This window comes from Giraffa tippelskirchi, chromosome 10 (genome assembly GCF_054371585.1).
Source record: "Giraffa tippelskirchi isolate mGirTip1 chromosome 10, T2T-mGirTip1v1.2.pri, whole genome shotgun sequence".
Taxonomy (NCBI): Eukaryota; Metazoa; Chordata; class Mammalia; order Artiodactyla; family Giraffidae; genus Giraffa; species Giraffa tippelskirchi.
The window spans coordinates 130,355,900-130,371,543 of NC_137284.1; the positions used below are offsets into that span (position 1 = coordinate 130,355,900).

The 15,644-nt window shown below is 38.5% G+C and overlaps 1 long non-coding RNA gene and 1 pseudogene across 4 annotated transcripts in view; both read right to left on the bottom strand.

The window, feature by feature from the left end:
- The window catches only part of LOC145524008 (uncharacterized), a 181,685-nt gene extending 171,271 nt beyond the window's left edge, over positions 1–10,414 (bottom strand). For 3 of the 4 annotated variants that reach the window (XR_014067018.1, XR_014067016.1, XR_014067017.1), the window contains exons 1-2: positions 10,218–10,414; positions 1,156–1,244 (exon numbers count right to left, since the gene is read on the bottom strand). This is a non-coding gene — a long non-coding RNA (uncharacterized LOC145524008). Of the gene's footprint in view, positions 1–1,155; positions 1,245–8,683 lie in introns of all 4 variants that reach the window. The other variant, XR_014067019.1, reaches the window with a different exon arrangement.
- Positions 10,415–10,460: 46 nt separating this feature from the next.
- LOC145522487 (small ribosomal subunit protein uS2 pseudogene) lies at positions 10,461–12,896 on the bottom strand (annotated as a pseudogene).
- Positions 12,897–15,644: the final 2,748 nt, after the last annotated feature.

A 15,644-nucleotide genomic window follows, 5' to 3' on the forward strand; every position in this document is an offset into this window, starting at 1 on the left:
CTATTTTTCATGGTTAAAATTTGACAGTTTCTCAGCGTTTCATGGCAACATTTTCTGGTGAAGGTTTTGTTTTTGTGAATTTGTTTTCCTCTTCCCTTGCTTCCATTTTCTTGTAGTATCTCCAATTAAACCCTCTTCTGGTTCTTCCTTACTTCATATTTTAAGGAGGTGAGGTTTTTTTTTTTTCCTGGGAAAGAGAATTCCATTGAAAAAAACTTTGTGGACACACAGCCTGTGCCGTTGTACAAAGTTCTTTGCACAGAGGACTCTGTGCTTGATTTAATGCTCTTCTGTCACCATCTTAAAATTTTTAATAATTTCTAAACAAAAGATCTCACATTTTTGAGGGAAGGGAGGGGAAGTGCTTCAGGTTAGCAAGACCTTTCTTTATGACCCCCAGTGGAAATGGACAATATTTTATAAAACACGACTTCCTACTGCAGCTAGAGAGGCCACCCTACTTGCTAGAGAAGAGGCTTCTATGTTGTGCGGTTCCTGGTTTAAACCTGACTCCTCCAACTTGGAAGAAAAACAAAGAAAGGTCATAAAGGATTTCATGTAGCACCTTTCAATTGCTGAAGATGAGAGATTTAGGACAGGATGTGTTCTTCACCACTCTCTGAGCTTGGAGGACGCGAGGTCCTGCTTCCTACTCTTGTTCTGGTTACTGTTTTCCCAGCTCTCTCATCACTTTAGGGATTAAGGTTTTCTTTACTGCCTCATTTTACCAGAAAAGTCTGGCCTTTGTATTTTTAGCTTTTATTCTCTTTATTGCTTTTGAATGGCTTGTAGGAGAAAAGAAAAAGGAAAATATCTGAATTTACTTGGTAATTCTGAAAAGTATATTCAACGTTCTGTGTCTTTACGCGTTATAGGTATCTCCTGAAGGCAACCTATAACCCAACAGTCTCTATCTTTCAGCTGTGTATAGGAGGGAAGAGAAGGTTAATCCATTTACATGGATTTACATGATATATTTAACCCTCATTTTATTGTTTTCTTGCTTTTTAGTGGCATTTTTAAATTGTATACATATATATATTTTACATATACTACTAACTTGAATGTTATATACTCTACTTTTATTGTGAATTGGTGTTCTAAAAAAATAACATGCACATTTAATTTATAAAATAAAAAACAATCAATGCCTACCTTCTTCTTCAGGCTTCCCAGGTGGCTCGGTGGTGAAGAACAGCCTATGCAGGAGATGCAGGTTTGTTCCTCGGGGTTGAAAAGTTCCCCTGCAGAAGGAAATGGCAAGCCACTTCAGTATTCTTGTCTGGGAAATCCCAGGGACAGAGGAGCCTGGTAGGCTACAGTCCATGGGGTCACAAAAGAGTCAGATATGACTCAGTGACTAAACAATCTTCTTCTTCACATACACTTAACATATACATCTTCAACACCTATACACAATTCCTATATAAATGTAACACTTTGTCCAGACGTAAGTTTTATCTAGTTTACTAACCCCACAAGGCAGATATTTATGGTTCATAACTTGTGGTTAACCCACATGCTTTTAAATTTCTAATTTGTTTATTCCTATCTGTATGTCTGAATTAGTTTGAGATAGATTTATTTTTTGTCTTCTTTCTGTAACATTTCCTCTTAAGTATGTGTACTTGTATAAAATCTGTTTTTATTTGAAGTTATCTTTCTCAATGGTGAGAGATAATTTGCCAAGTATACAATAATTCTAAGTTGATAGTTCTTTCTCCAAGACTTGTTGAGATATTAATTTATTATCTTCTGGTTTTTATTGTTGCTTCTGAGAGACTTGTGGTAACTCTAACTGACGTTACATTATAGGTAAGTTACCTTTCCTCTCCAGTTTTTTTTAATGTCTTTATCTTTGGAGTTTCAAAGTTAGTTAAATATGTCTTGAATTGGAATTTTTATTGGGTTTATTTTTATTCATTGTTCTGGCATCTGGAGTGCTTTCTGAATCTGAGAATTCATGTCTCTCCTCAATTGGGGGAATTCTCAGCCACTATCTCATCAAATATTACTTCTTCCCATTCTTGCATTATTATCTTTTCATAGCTCTGATAAGGTATATGCAACTCTTTCTCATTCTAGCCTTCCTATGTCCTAACTTGTCTTCTATTTTTTCCTTCTCTTTGCTGAATTCTCAATAATCTCTTAGATCTGTTTTGCAGTTTCAGTGATTTTTGTTTTGAATTTCTGGTTTGTTCTGCAGATTTACCTTGCTATTTAGATCTTATGATTTGCTTATTTTGGTGGCTTTATATTTTAATTTCCTTAAATTTGTATTCAGAAGTTATTATAATCTATTTCTAATAATTACTAAATCTGTAACTCTGAGGGTCTAGTGCTGTTGTTTGTTTTCTCTCCTGATCCTTGTTCATAGTAGCTTATACCCTCTTCTGGTTTTTTTTCTGGTTTTATCAATATATAATTGACACACATCACGGTATGAGTTTCAGGTATACAACATAAAGATCTGACTCACTGTAAAATGATTGTAACAGTAAGTTAACTTCTTGTTTTAAAATGATGATTCATTTCATTTTTCTTCTGATCTGCATCTAAAAAATTGTGTTATATTCTAGATGAGGATGCATTATTTCCAAGAAAATCTATAATCTATCTTTATCTTAACCTATTACGAAAAGCTATGACAAACCTAGATAGCATATTAAAAAGCAGAAGCATTAGTTTGCCACAAAGGTCTGTCTAGTCAAAGCTATGGTTTTTTCGGTAGTCATGTATGGATGTGAGAATTGGACCATAAAGAAAGCTGAGCGCCAAAGAATTGATGTTTTTGAACTGCGGTGTTGGAGAAGACTCCTGAGAGTCCCTTGGACTGCCAGGAAATCAAACCAGTCAATATTAAAACAAATCAATTCTGAATATTCACTGGAAGGACTGATGCTGAAGCTGAAGCTCCAACACTTTGCCACCTGATGTGAAGAACTGACTCTTTAGAAAAGACCCTGATGCTGGGAAAGATTGAAGTCAGGAGAAGGGGACAACGGAGGATGAGCTGGTTGGATGGTATCACTGACTCTATGGACATGAGTTTTAGCAAGCTCCAGGAACTGGTGATGGACAGGGAAGCCAGGTGTGCTGTAGACCATGGGGTTGCAAAGAATTGGACACGACTGAGTAACTGAACTGAACTAAACTGATCTTTCATATTTTTCCATCCTTTTATGTCTGTGTTAATTTCCCAGAAATTTCCTCAGATATATTTTTCCAGTAGAAATTCATTGCTAGGTTTCAAATATTTCTGTTCTATTTTCATACTGCTTAGGTCCTTCTCTTTGTTTCTATTATTGTTTTTCCCTCTATTTCACTTTTATAAAAATATTAGTATATATTTATTTAACATAAATCTATACACTACAATATACTCCTGAAATGTTGCTGTCTTTGTTGGTGTGGTGAATTCTATCCTATAATTATTTAAGAAATCCTGGGGAAGAAGAATTAAATAATAACTGAGGAAATGCCTCTTCTATGCCTATACTTCTATCATTTAGCGTTTTGACAGGAGTTATAGCGGAAAACTGAATTACTTTATTATAATGCCTCATTGTTTCACCAGCCAGATTACATCCAAATTTTTTCATCTGGATTTCTTGGCCAGGTTCTACTTGTAGGATAGTGGGATATTTTCTAAGACTGACTGGGCAGGATAATGTGAAGGAATATAGCAATCATGCATGGATACAGCTTTATTAGTACTCCAAAGTCTTCAATGTCAATTACTGCATTAGTGTAAACTTCTTCAGATAACTGCAGTACCTAATTATCTTTAAAGATGCTAAGAATGAAGCCTCTTAATTCATCCAAATAAAGAAAACATTTCTTCATTAAACTGATGAATTATACTCCTTTTTTTTACTGGAGGTTTTAAAATTAGATTTTTTTCCAGTGCAAGGAAGTAACATCATTTTTGATAATGGAATCTGGACAGTTTCTACAGCAGGTTTGTTTTATTTTCTAGATGCTCAAGGGCTTAGAATTGTTTTTTCATTATCTGCTATATCTGTTTTACTACTGAGGTTTGTGAATGACTTCCATTAAAATTTTATTGGTGTCCCTGGAAATTTAATACTGGATGCATTACAGCTATACCCTTATTGAAATCAGTAAAAGTCATTTTTGTTGTTCATTTACTAAATCGTGTCCAACTCTTTGAGACCCCATGGACTGCAGCGTGCGAGGCTTCCCTATCCTTTACTATCTCCTGGAGTTTGCTCAGACTCATGTCCATTGAGTCCGTGATACTATCCAACCATCTCATGCTCTGTTGCCTGCTTCTCCTTCTGCCCTCAATCTTTTCCAGCATCAGTGTCTTTTAAAATGAGTCAGCTCTTCATGTCTGAGCGACTAATTTTGGGGGGCTTTCCTGGTGGCTCAGATGGTAAAGAATCTGCCTGCAATGAAAGAAACTTGGGTTTGATCCCTTGGAGAAGGGAATAGCTACCTGCTCCAGTATTATTTATTGCCTAGTGAATTTCATGAACAGAGGAGTCTGGCGGGCTACAAAGAGTTGGACACGACTAAGTGACTAACTTAAAATTCATATGACCATTTTAATATTCAACTCCCATTAACTATATCAACAAATGATAATCTCCTATTTTACCCTCTTCAGCATTGTTTCATGATTAATTAATCACATTGTCACACTTGCAAGAGCAGATGAGGTCGGAACCCCTGCATTCACTTTATGTCCAGTAAGGTCAATGCCATGGACTTGCATTGTTCTAAAAATGTAACCATCGGTCACATGTGGCCATTGAAATTCAGACTTAAACATAGATAAATTTAAAAAGTCAGTTTCTTGGATTGCTAGCCACATTCAAGAGTTCAGGAGCTACATATGGCTGGTAGCTACCATAGTGGACAACACAGATATAGAACATTTTAATCATCACAGAGTTCTATTAGAGAGTGCTTCTATAGATAACCCATTTGATTCAAGGAACTCAAACGTGATTCTTAATTGAAAACAACATCTCTGTAAGTAACCGTATATAAAGTTTTATCTATCAGAGCACCACATCCAAGTTCTCCTCTATTTATATGAATGACTTAGTCAATTTCATTAGTTGTGTAAGAACCTCATACTGCAACATAATACTTGTACATTTTAATCACCACTTATAACTACTGTAGTAAAATCAGACTTCACAGAGAATTCTAATGAATCAAATGTGACCATCCAAGTGCCAGAAACTGTCATCTTAAAATAGAACTGATCTGTGAACAGTTTTAAACATATCAACCTTACAATTTATATACCTACATGCAGTCATATCTCAACCATCATATCTTTAGTAGTCATTCAAGATGATATGCTAAAAACTTCCTGTTAAATGGTATTGAAGGATTCTATTCATACGGAATGATATCTAGAAATTTTTCTTTTCATTATCTTCAGTATCTAATATTATCTTACCAATAGCTTTATCTCTGGAAATTTTAAAGTATTCCAAATTTAAATGAAGTTATCTTTCCCAGGAGATTGTATGACTGTACTTCACTTCCCTGGTGGCTCAGACAGTAAAAGCATCTGCCTACAATGTGGGAGACCTGGGTTCAATCCCTGGGTCAGGAAGACCCTTTGGAGAAGGAAATGGCAACACACTCCAGTACTCTTGCCTGGAAAATTCCATGGATGTAGGAGCCTGGTGGGCTACAGTCCATGGGGTTGCAAAGAGTCGGACACAACTAAGCAACTTTACTTTCACTTTCATTTCACAATCAGAAAGCAGTAAATTATGTCTGGCTTATCTGACATGATTTCTTTTACTCATTGCTGTATGGCCTGGACTATTTGTTGGGTGGACTTCATTACCACTTTGATGTGACAGAAGGAATTCTGATGTACTACACTGTTTCCAGACATTTCTAACTTAACAATCAACTTTTTAGTGCTTCAGCAAATTGAAAGTATGAGAAGATATTTGGGGGGTATATATATTATGTTAATGCATTCTCCATCAATTATTTCTAATTATATCATTTCAACCATACTCATTCCAAGAAACATCACATAACAAGAGGACTACAAAAGCTCCACTGTTGGCTACAACACCAGGTTGCTACAACACCATATACTGCAAAATAATGCAAAGGAATTGTGTTTTGTAAAACTAGTCAGCTAGAAAAAGGTGTTTAATTGACCAATCTATTATTGACCTGTAACCGTTTCTTTTTTTCTTGTAGTAGGATATTATTGTACATATCAATAATACAGTGATACAATAATATAATCAGTATAATATCCATATCATTGTATTGATCTTTATGGTTTACTTGCTAATTGTTGCAAGTTTGTGCCCTTAAACACCATCACTCTTGTCCCTCTATCTCCTTTCTCTAATCACCATCATTTTACTCTGTTTTTTACAGCTTTCACTTCTTTTAGGTTCCACATATAAGTGATACGATACAGTACTTATCTTTATCTAACTTATCTCACTTAGCATAATGCACTCAAAGTCCATCCCTGTTGTCACAAGTAGAAAAACATCTTCTCTTCCCATTGCTAAATAATATTCCAATGTGTATATGTAGCACACTTCTTATCTATTCATCCATCAATGAGCATTTGTGTAGTTTACATATCTTGTCCACTATGAATAATGCTACAATAAACATAATCATGTATATATATTTCATTGAAATCCAGTTTTTATTTCCCTAAGGTATCAATATATATCCAGAGAGGAAATTCTGGATCATATGGTAGATCTATTTTAGTGTTTTGAGGACCCTCCCTATTATGTTCTATCGTGGCTGGACTAATTTACATTTCCACCAACAGTGTATAAATATTCCCTTTTCAGAAAAAACTTTTATAAGAATTAGTGTTTAAAGGAGTAAATCTTAGAATGCTTTCCTCTGGAGAAAAGTAAAAATTAGATAATTTTAAAAATAAAATTAAAAAAAGAAGATTCTCTTTTGACTACATCCTCGCCAGCAGCTGTTGTCTCTTGTCTTCTGGACAGTAGCTATTCTAACAGATGTGAAGTGATGTATCCTGGTTTTGTTTTGAATTTCCCTGATGATAAGTGTGCAACCATTTCTTTATCAGAGAGACCAGCATCTTTTCTAAGAGAGTATGTGAGAATTTCACCTGCTGTGGCAGCTATTTGTCTACTGTCAGCCACCAAAGGCATGAAGAGAGAGTGAAGATTTTCACTGATCACTGTGATCATTACTGCAGAGTCATCTGACTGCACCACAATAGAACCAACCACAGATCTAGCCAATTTTTCAGAAAATACTCCTGCTTTTCTCTGGCCTAAGTTTATAGCTATATCTCTAGTCCGTGCCCACCTTCCCCTCATCAACCCTATCCGTCCTCTCTGCAGCATTTAACCCTCATAAGCAGGTATATGGGATCCTACTCTGCCAGGCAGACAGACGGGTTTCTTACTGAGTGGAGTCACAGAAACCTCCCTATAATCTATAGTGTTATAATCAATAACAGTTTTCTTCTGCTGTGTGTAGTTTTAAACTGCAGAATAACAAGTGTGTTTGTGTGTGAGAGAGACAGAGACAGAGAGACAGAGAGACAGAGCATCTCATAGAACTTGAGTTGTGGAAATGTCAGTATAGCAGGGTTTTTGTAAGTGTATTTTCAGGCTTTCCACTTTTTTCCATTATTTCTCATGTTTCTTTGCTGTGTTGCCTTTTTCAACTAAGGATCTTGTCAGCCTCTTATGACTATAAATCATTTTTAAGTGGACCTAATAGTTCTTATTGGGGCCTCTCAGTTGTCTCATTGGTAAAGAATCCAACTGTCAAGTAGGAGACGCAGGTTTGATCCCTGGGTCGGGAAGATCCCCTGGAGAAGGAAATGGCAACTCACTCCTGTTTTCTTGCCTGGAGAATTCCATGGACAGAGGAGCCTGGGAGGCTATAGTCCATGGGGTCACAAAGAGTCAGACATGACTAAAGAACAACAACAATAGTTTTTATAATGGTACCTTTGCTAGCTCTATATTTTCACATTGATCAACTGTCTTACATCAAAAATTCAGAAAGTAAAGGGATAGTGTAAGAAATGTGGCAGCAAAAGGTAATCAAACCTGTCCCCTGGATGCATACACACCCCTACATGTGCATACATGTGCACCCACTGACAAACAGCATAACATAAGAGGACTGCTCAGCTCAACTCCAATTCTCCAACCATTTCATTCCAAGACAAGAAAAAATAATAATAAAATCAATAAAAACTTCAAATAAATTTACCATCACAAATAATTGTCATGAATTGTCATATATCTCCTGGGCCTATTTTTTCATCAGAAAAATAAGCTATACAACTGCAGTATAAATGGGAGGCGTAAGATTTCTTTAAACTGACTCCAGAGTTATGAAATCACATCTGAAGAGCTGTAGCAATTATTCTTTATAAGACTTCTGCTGAAGAAGGGGAGGAACCCTCTCACTGGGATAGAGGAGAATGGGTTTAATAATCTGGAAAATATTTCCTGAGGCACCAAACATTTAAATTCACTAACTTTCTACAGTTGAGGCCTTTATCATCAGTAATTGTTAATATACTGTTCAACTTATTTCCTTGTTTTCTCACTTACTAATATTTCTCCCTTATTTAATTGTTAGGTTATAGGGAAGAAGAGTGATGGGACTGTCTTTTAGAATTTTTTTTTTTAATCTTACATACCTTCTATTTTCCCCAACAGCATCATTTTGGTTGACTCCTCCCAGAGCCGTTGAAATTTTGTATTATTTATAAAACTTGGTCTGAGTTGGCAAATGCAAAGCTCTTGAGCCATGCTGAAGAGTCTCATCCATTTCTCAAACATCAGGCCCTCCTCTGAACAGGCGACGCAGGGAAGGGAAGGGGTGGCTGGGGAGACAGGCTTGTAAACAGTTACAGAGATAAAAGGGGAAAGAGGAGAATCCATGGGGAGAGGATGCTGTGGGAACACAGCAGGAGCACTTATTTAGTTATATCTCTTCAGGTTAAAGCATGCATTTGCTAGACTTATTTAAAATAGGAGCTTTACAGTTAAAGCACCTTAATCTTTATCAAAAATTCATAAGGTTTTTCTATTCTCCTCCAGATTCTTGCTTCATTAATTATCCATTCTTTTAGAAATTTCTCCAGGGACTCCTTCTGTTCAATCTGCAAAAATGCTTAATTTTTCCTGTCCTTAAAAAAAGGGGAGGTGGCTTCCCTTGTGGCTCAGCTGGTAAAGAATCTACCTGCAATGCAGGAGACCTGGGTTCCATCCCTGGGTTGGGAAGATCTCCTAGAGAAGGGAACAAACTCCAGTATTCTGGCCTGGAGAATTCCATGGACTCTATAGTCCATGGGGTTGCAAAGAGTGAGACATGACTGAGCGACTTTCACTTAAAAAAAAAAAAAGGCTTCTAGTAACCATGTCTCCCTCTTGTCTCCTGCTCTGTCTTTCCTTCCTGATGTTATTCAAGTTCTTGACAGTCACCCACATTCCTGCCTTTGCTTCTATAAGTCTGCTGCTACACTCAACAGCACACTGGAACCCTACCTCTATTCCCCAATACTCCTGCTAAACTTTTTGGCCAAAGGTCAACAATAACATCCTAAAGGAATGCCCAGGGGCCTCACCTCAAGCCTCCCTAGGATCTATCTCAGGCAGAATGTGATTCTATTCAAAAGATTCTTCCCTGGGCTTCGGGCTCACAACTTCAGTCTACTGGGGGCCACTTGGGCTTTAGAGCTTGGATTAAACCTGTTTATATCCTTTGCCCAATACTCTTATCAAGTTCTTAGTTTTTTCTTATTGATTTGAATAAGGTCTGTATAGGTTTTTAAAACAACTCTTAGAATATTATATGAATTGTATTTCTCCTATCTTGTTTCTCCTGATACTTATTAATCATAACAATTAGCTAACAATATTAATATTACTTAGCTTCATTGGGTAGATTCTGGGTTTTGGGACCTTGATTCTAAAGTCAAGAAAACTATCATTATCATTAATAATTATACTACCATTTATAATATGATGATAATTATATTATCATTTCCTCTAATACTTTAATGATGTAATTTTTTGCTTGTAAACATTAGTCGATCAAAAATTAAATTTCTTTTTCGTTTGTTGGTTGGTTGGTTATAAAGAAACTGTTTATCTCCTGTCAACCTTACTTCAATTTTGTGTTCGACTCTGTGAGAAAACAGCTTAAGACCACTCTGTGGTTATTCCTACCCATTCAGTGGCCAGCGCCGTGGGGACTGCAGACCTGTCCTTCACGGCTGGGCTGAGGCTCCATCTTCGGGAGGGAACTGCGCCTTCTCAGGTGACCTCGGGAGGAGCAGCAGTACGTTTGGGAGCTGGAGCACTCCATTCACCCAAAATTCCTCCCTGGTCTCAGACTTTCCAGCAATGGCTGCTCTTCCTTTTCTGCCTCGTCAGCATCGCCGCGGAAGTAGAGATCGTGCTGATCTCGCGCTAGGGAATGATGCTGCACATGCGCAGAACTTCTGCAGCCAGAATCCACTATTGCAGACTTGGGAGTGGGCTCCTGTGTTGTTCCCACGATGATGGCGATGCCCACATGGTGCAGAGGAGAGCTTGTGTCACACAGAGCAATAGTGGGTGGGTTCATATTAAGACGCATCTGTGAGAGGCTACTGATCAGTTCTGGGATCGGGAGGCACCGGCAGTGGTGGCTCTGGGAAGCCTGCCTGGATCTGGTCACTGAAGGTTCCAGGAGTAAAGCAGCCAGCAATAGGAGTGGCCCCAGTGGTAGCAGCAAACTTCAGCACAACTCGCTGGCTAGTATTCCTGGAGGACAGGAGGCTGGCATCACCCAGGTAGTACAAGCTGCAGAACTCTCCTCTGTTCTCTTTAGATTTATGACATACATGCCATCACTTTTCACTTTCCTTTTTTAGACGATTGTTCCAGTCGGAAATCAAGGTTGGTGCCACCTAAGGAGGTTCCCGCTGTTAGAAATTTGAGAACACCTTGCTCCTTGCAGGAAATCAAAGATTCAGGACATTGTGAAAGAAACCAAAAAGATATCAGAGAAATGATGTGTGTAATCTTTGATGTGGGTCAGCCTAGACTGAAGGTGTGATCCATGTGCACATAGAAGGGATGGGAACAGAGCAGTGCATTTCCTTCAGTAAGTGAAAAGAGGTGGAAGACAGAACAGATGCAAAATTATGTTTGGAAATACAGTGAAAGGAGACTGGGGAAATTCCAAGTGGTGATTTCTATTTCCTCTTTGGAAGTTTTCTATTGAGAGTTGAAGGTATTAAAGTGGAGATGGGTCAGGTACTTAAGGAGAGTGGAAAAGAAATGGAATCACTGAGGTGTATAGTGGAAAACAAGCTGATTTGGAAAATGAGATCATGTTTCTGGCATACTTGGGATACCTATGCATTTAACAATTATAAATTTATAGTGAAACCCATTTACCCTGTTTTAAATTTTCTTGTAGTGCTCTAGCTTTCACTTAAAGGCATTAAAAAAAATTCAGACAATTGGGTTCTTCCTAGTTTGAAGTTTTGCAAAATAAGGGGAAGTGAAATTGGAATATTGGAACAATAAACTAAAAATGATGGATTGTAGAGACTTAAGAGGATAGAAAGTGGAGAGGAGACAGGAGAAATCTAATAGATGTGAATAAAGTATGGATAAGTGAACTAGAAATCATAACTGTTGAAGCACAATCCTACTACAATTAGTTTTGTAAGGAAGTTGAGACTATCAATTGTGCTTAACAGATTGTTTATGTATTTATTTATTTTCGGCTGCACTGAGTCTTCATTTGCTCTGTGAGGGTTTTTTCTAATTGTGATGAACAGGGGCCACTCTTTGTTGCAGCATGCAGGTTTCTCACTGCAGTGGCTTCTCTTGTTGCAGAGCACAGACTCTAGGCACACAGATTTCAGCAGTTGCGGCCTGCAGGCTCAGTAGGTGTGGCACATGGGCTTAATTGATCTGTGGCATGTGGGATCTTCCCGAAACAGGGATTGAACCCATGTGCTCTGCGTTGGCAGGCAGATTCTTATCCACTATAACACGAGGGAAGTCCTGGATTATCTAAATAAGTGCTTTTGGAGGTGAAAGGCTTTAGATGAAGAAAAGTTCCATGGTCTGCATAGAGTGTGTAGTAAGGTGGAATGGAAATGAAGATTATCTGAGAAGAGGAAGTGTATTATTTGTTGGTGTGGGAATGTTCCCTGTACCCGTGGAGTCAAACAAGCACCAGAAATGTGTTGAAGAAGTACACAATACTATGGGAGCCTGTGAGACAGCCTATGGACTTCTTTATTATAACTGCTGCTACTGTTGTCCTTTCAGTCACGTTTGACTCTTTGCGACCCTGTGGACTGTAGCCCACCAGGCTCCTTTGTCCGTGAGGATTCTCCAGGCAAGAATACTGGAATGGATTTCCATGCCCTCCTCCAGGAGATCTTCCTGACCCTGGGATCGAATCCACATCTCTTACGTCTCCTGCATTGGCAGGCATGTTCTTTATCACTAGTGCCACCTAGGAAGCCCAATATAGCTTTAACCACTGTAAATGTCTGATACTTTGTCTCCATGAGTAGAAACTGTGTCTATTTTGGTTATTTTATCTCTAGGATCTAACACAGTTTCTGGCACATAAAGGGAACTTGGTGGATGTTTACAAATGAGTGAATGCATCAACAACTGAATGAAGGATGGGTGGTAACCACTTTCCAAAGCTCATGACTCCCAAAGAGCTTTGACTCCTAGTACTCACATCCGTGTATAGTCAGGTCCCACATGACACCAGAGTTGGTCAGTGTGACCAGCAGACCACAGTGGAGGTCAAGGGGTGCTGCTCTGAAGATAGCTTATAAAAGCCTGCAGCCTCCATCCTGGATCACTTACACTGGAAGAAGCCATGTCATGAGCAGCACATGGTGAAAAACTGAAGGAGTACACGTGTGAATGATTTTGGAAACAGACCCTCAGGCCCCATGCAAGGCATCAAAGACTGAAATGCCAGCCAACAGCTCAGCTGCAGCCTCTTGAGAGACCCTGAGCCAGAACCACCCAGTAGAGCTGTACCTGGATTCTTTTTTTTTTTTAATTATATATTTATTTATTTTTGACTGCTCTGGGTCTTCACTGCTGCGAGCGGACTTTCTCTAGTTGCACGAGTGGGGCAAACTGTGATGTGCAAGCTTCAGTAGTTTTGGCTAGCAGGCTCTAGAGTGTGGGTTCAGTAATTGCAGCACAGGGGTCTAGTTGTCCTGAGGTATGTGGGATCTTCCCGGGGCAGGGATCGAACTCATGTCCCCTGCATTGGCAGGTGGATTCTTGACCACTAAACCACCAGGGAAGCCCTGAGCCTGGATTGTTAATCCTTAAAAATGATGTGAGAGAATGTTATTTGCCTTAAGCTGTTAAGCTTTGGGGTGATTTGTTATGCAGCAATAGATAACTAATACAGATGGTAAGCTATTTTTAAAGTACATTTCAAAACTTACCATTTTTTTTTTACAAATAATTTCAGAAATTTTTCTCTGCTTTGACTCCATTCAGAAGGAGGGTTCTCCAAACTTCCACCATTCTTCCTGTCCCTAATTTCAATTATTATCATTTCATGAAGAGGAATTTTCAACCTGTAGGTCTATGAAGAAACCAGGACAAAACAATTGCTTCCTGGTCTCAGGAGATAATTTATATTTCCTTTGATCTGTTCATAAAATCATAAACAATGTCTCTACTCTTTACATTATAGTAATTTTAAGAGTAGAAATACCAGACTCTTAAAATTACTATAATGTAAAGAGTGGAGACATTGTTTATGATTTTATGAACAGATCAAAGGAAATATAAATTCCAGTTGAACTATTTCAAATCTTGAAAGATGATGCTGTGAAAGTGCTGCACTCGATATGCCAGCAAATTTGGAAAACTCAGCAGTGGCCACAGGACTGGAAAAGGTCAGTTTTCGCTCCAATCCCAAAGAAAGGCAATGCCAAAGAATGCTCAAACTACTGCACAATTGCACTCATCTCACATGCTAGTAAAGTAATGCTCAAAATTCTCCAAGCCAGGCTTCAGCAATACATGAACCGTGAACTTCCAGATGTTCAAGCTGGTTTTAGAAAAGGCAGAGGAACCAGAGATCAAATTGCCAATATCCGCTGGATCATCGAAAAAGCAAGAGAGTTCCAGAAAAACATCTATTTCTGCTTTATTGACTATGCCAAAGCCTTTGACTGTGTGGATCACAATAAACTGTGGAAAATTCTGAAAGAGATGGGCATACCAGACCATCTGACCTGTCTCTTGAGAAACCTGTATGCAGGTCAGGAAGCAACAGTTAGAACTGGACATGGAACAACAGACTGGTTCCAAATAGGCAAAGGAGTCCGTCAAGGCTGTATATTGTCACCCTGCTTGTTTAACTTATATGCGGAGTACATCATGAGAAACGCTGGGCTGGAAGAAACACAAGCTGGAATCAAGATTGCCGGAAGAAATATCAATAACCTCAGATATGCGGATGACACCACCCTTATGGCAGAGAGTGAAGAAGAACTAAAGAGCCTCTTGATGAAGGTGAAGGAGGATCTGGTCCCATCACTCCATGGGACATAGATGGGGAAACAGTGTCAGACTTTATTTTTTTGGGCTCCAGAATCACTGCTGATGGTGACTGCAGCCATGAAATTAAAAGACGCTTACTCCTTGGAAGGAAGGTTATGGCCAACCTAGATAGCATATTTAAAAGCAGAGACATTACTTTGCCAACAAAAGTCCGTCTAGTCAAGGCTATGGTTTTTCCAGTGGTCATGTATGGATGTGAGAGTTGGACGGTGAAGAAAGCTGAGCACTACAGAATTGATGCTTTTGAACTGTGGTGTTGGAGAAGACTCTTGAGAGTCCCTTGGACTGCAAGGAGATCCAATCAATCCATCCTAAAAGAGATCAATCCTGGGTGTTCATTGGAAGGTCTGATGTTGAAGCTGAAACTCCAATACTTTGGCCACCTCATGCGAAGAGTTGACTCATTGAAAAAGACCCTAATGCTGGCTAGGATTGGGGGCGGGAGGAGAAGGGGACGACAGAGGATGAGATGGTTGGATGGCATCCCTGACTCGATGGATATGGGTTTGGGTAGACTCCGGGAGTTGGTGATGGACAGAGAGGCCTGGCGTGCTGCAATTCATGGGGTCACAAAGAGTGGGACATTACTGAGCAACTGAACTGAACTGAATAACAATACCATAAAACTTTTGTGTTTAAAGGCATAAAATACCACTAGATTATGGCATAGTAACTTAATTTCTCATTTCATGAGCTATTGTGTAGGCTGAAACAGAAAGTATAAAGACTTTTGAAATTGCAATGATTGGCCAATCCACACTGATTTATTGCCAAATTTGGCATGTTCTTCAGTTTTTCTCAGAAGTGAAAACAAGCCAGTATAATAAATCATAATTGACACAAGCCTCAAAATGCACTTTCAGCACAGGATAATTCCACTAACACTTAGTTTTGTTCATTTCATTCTAAATAATTAAAACCTCAATAATAAAAATACAGAAATAAATTGGAAACTTTACTTTAGAGATAATTAATTTTGGATGCAATGCAATGTCTGTTCAAGTCAATTATTGTTTTTAATTCATCTCATTG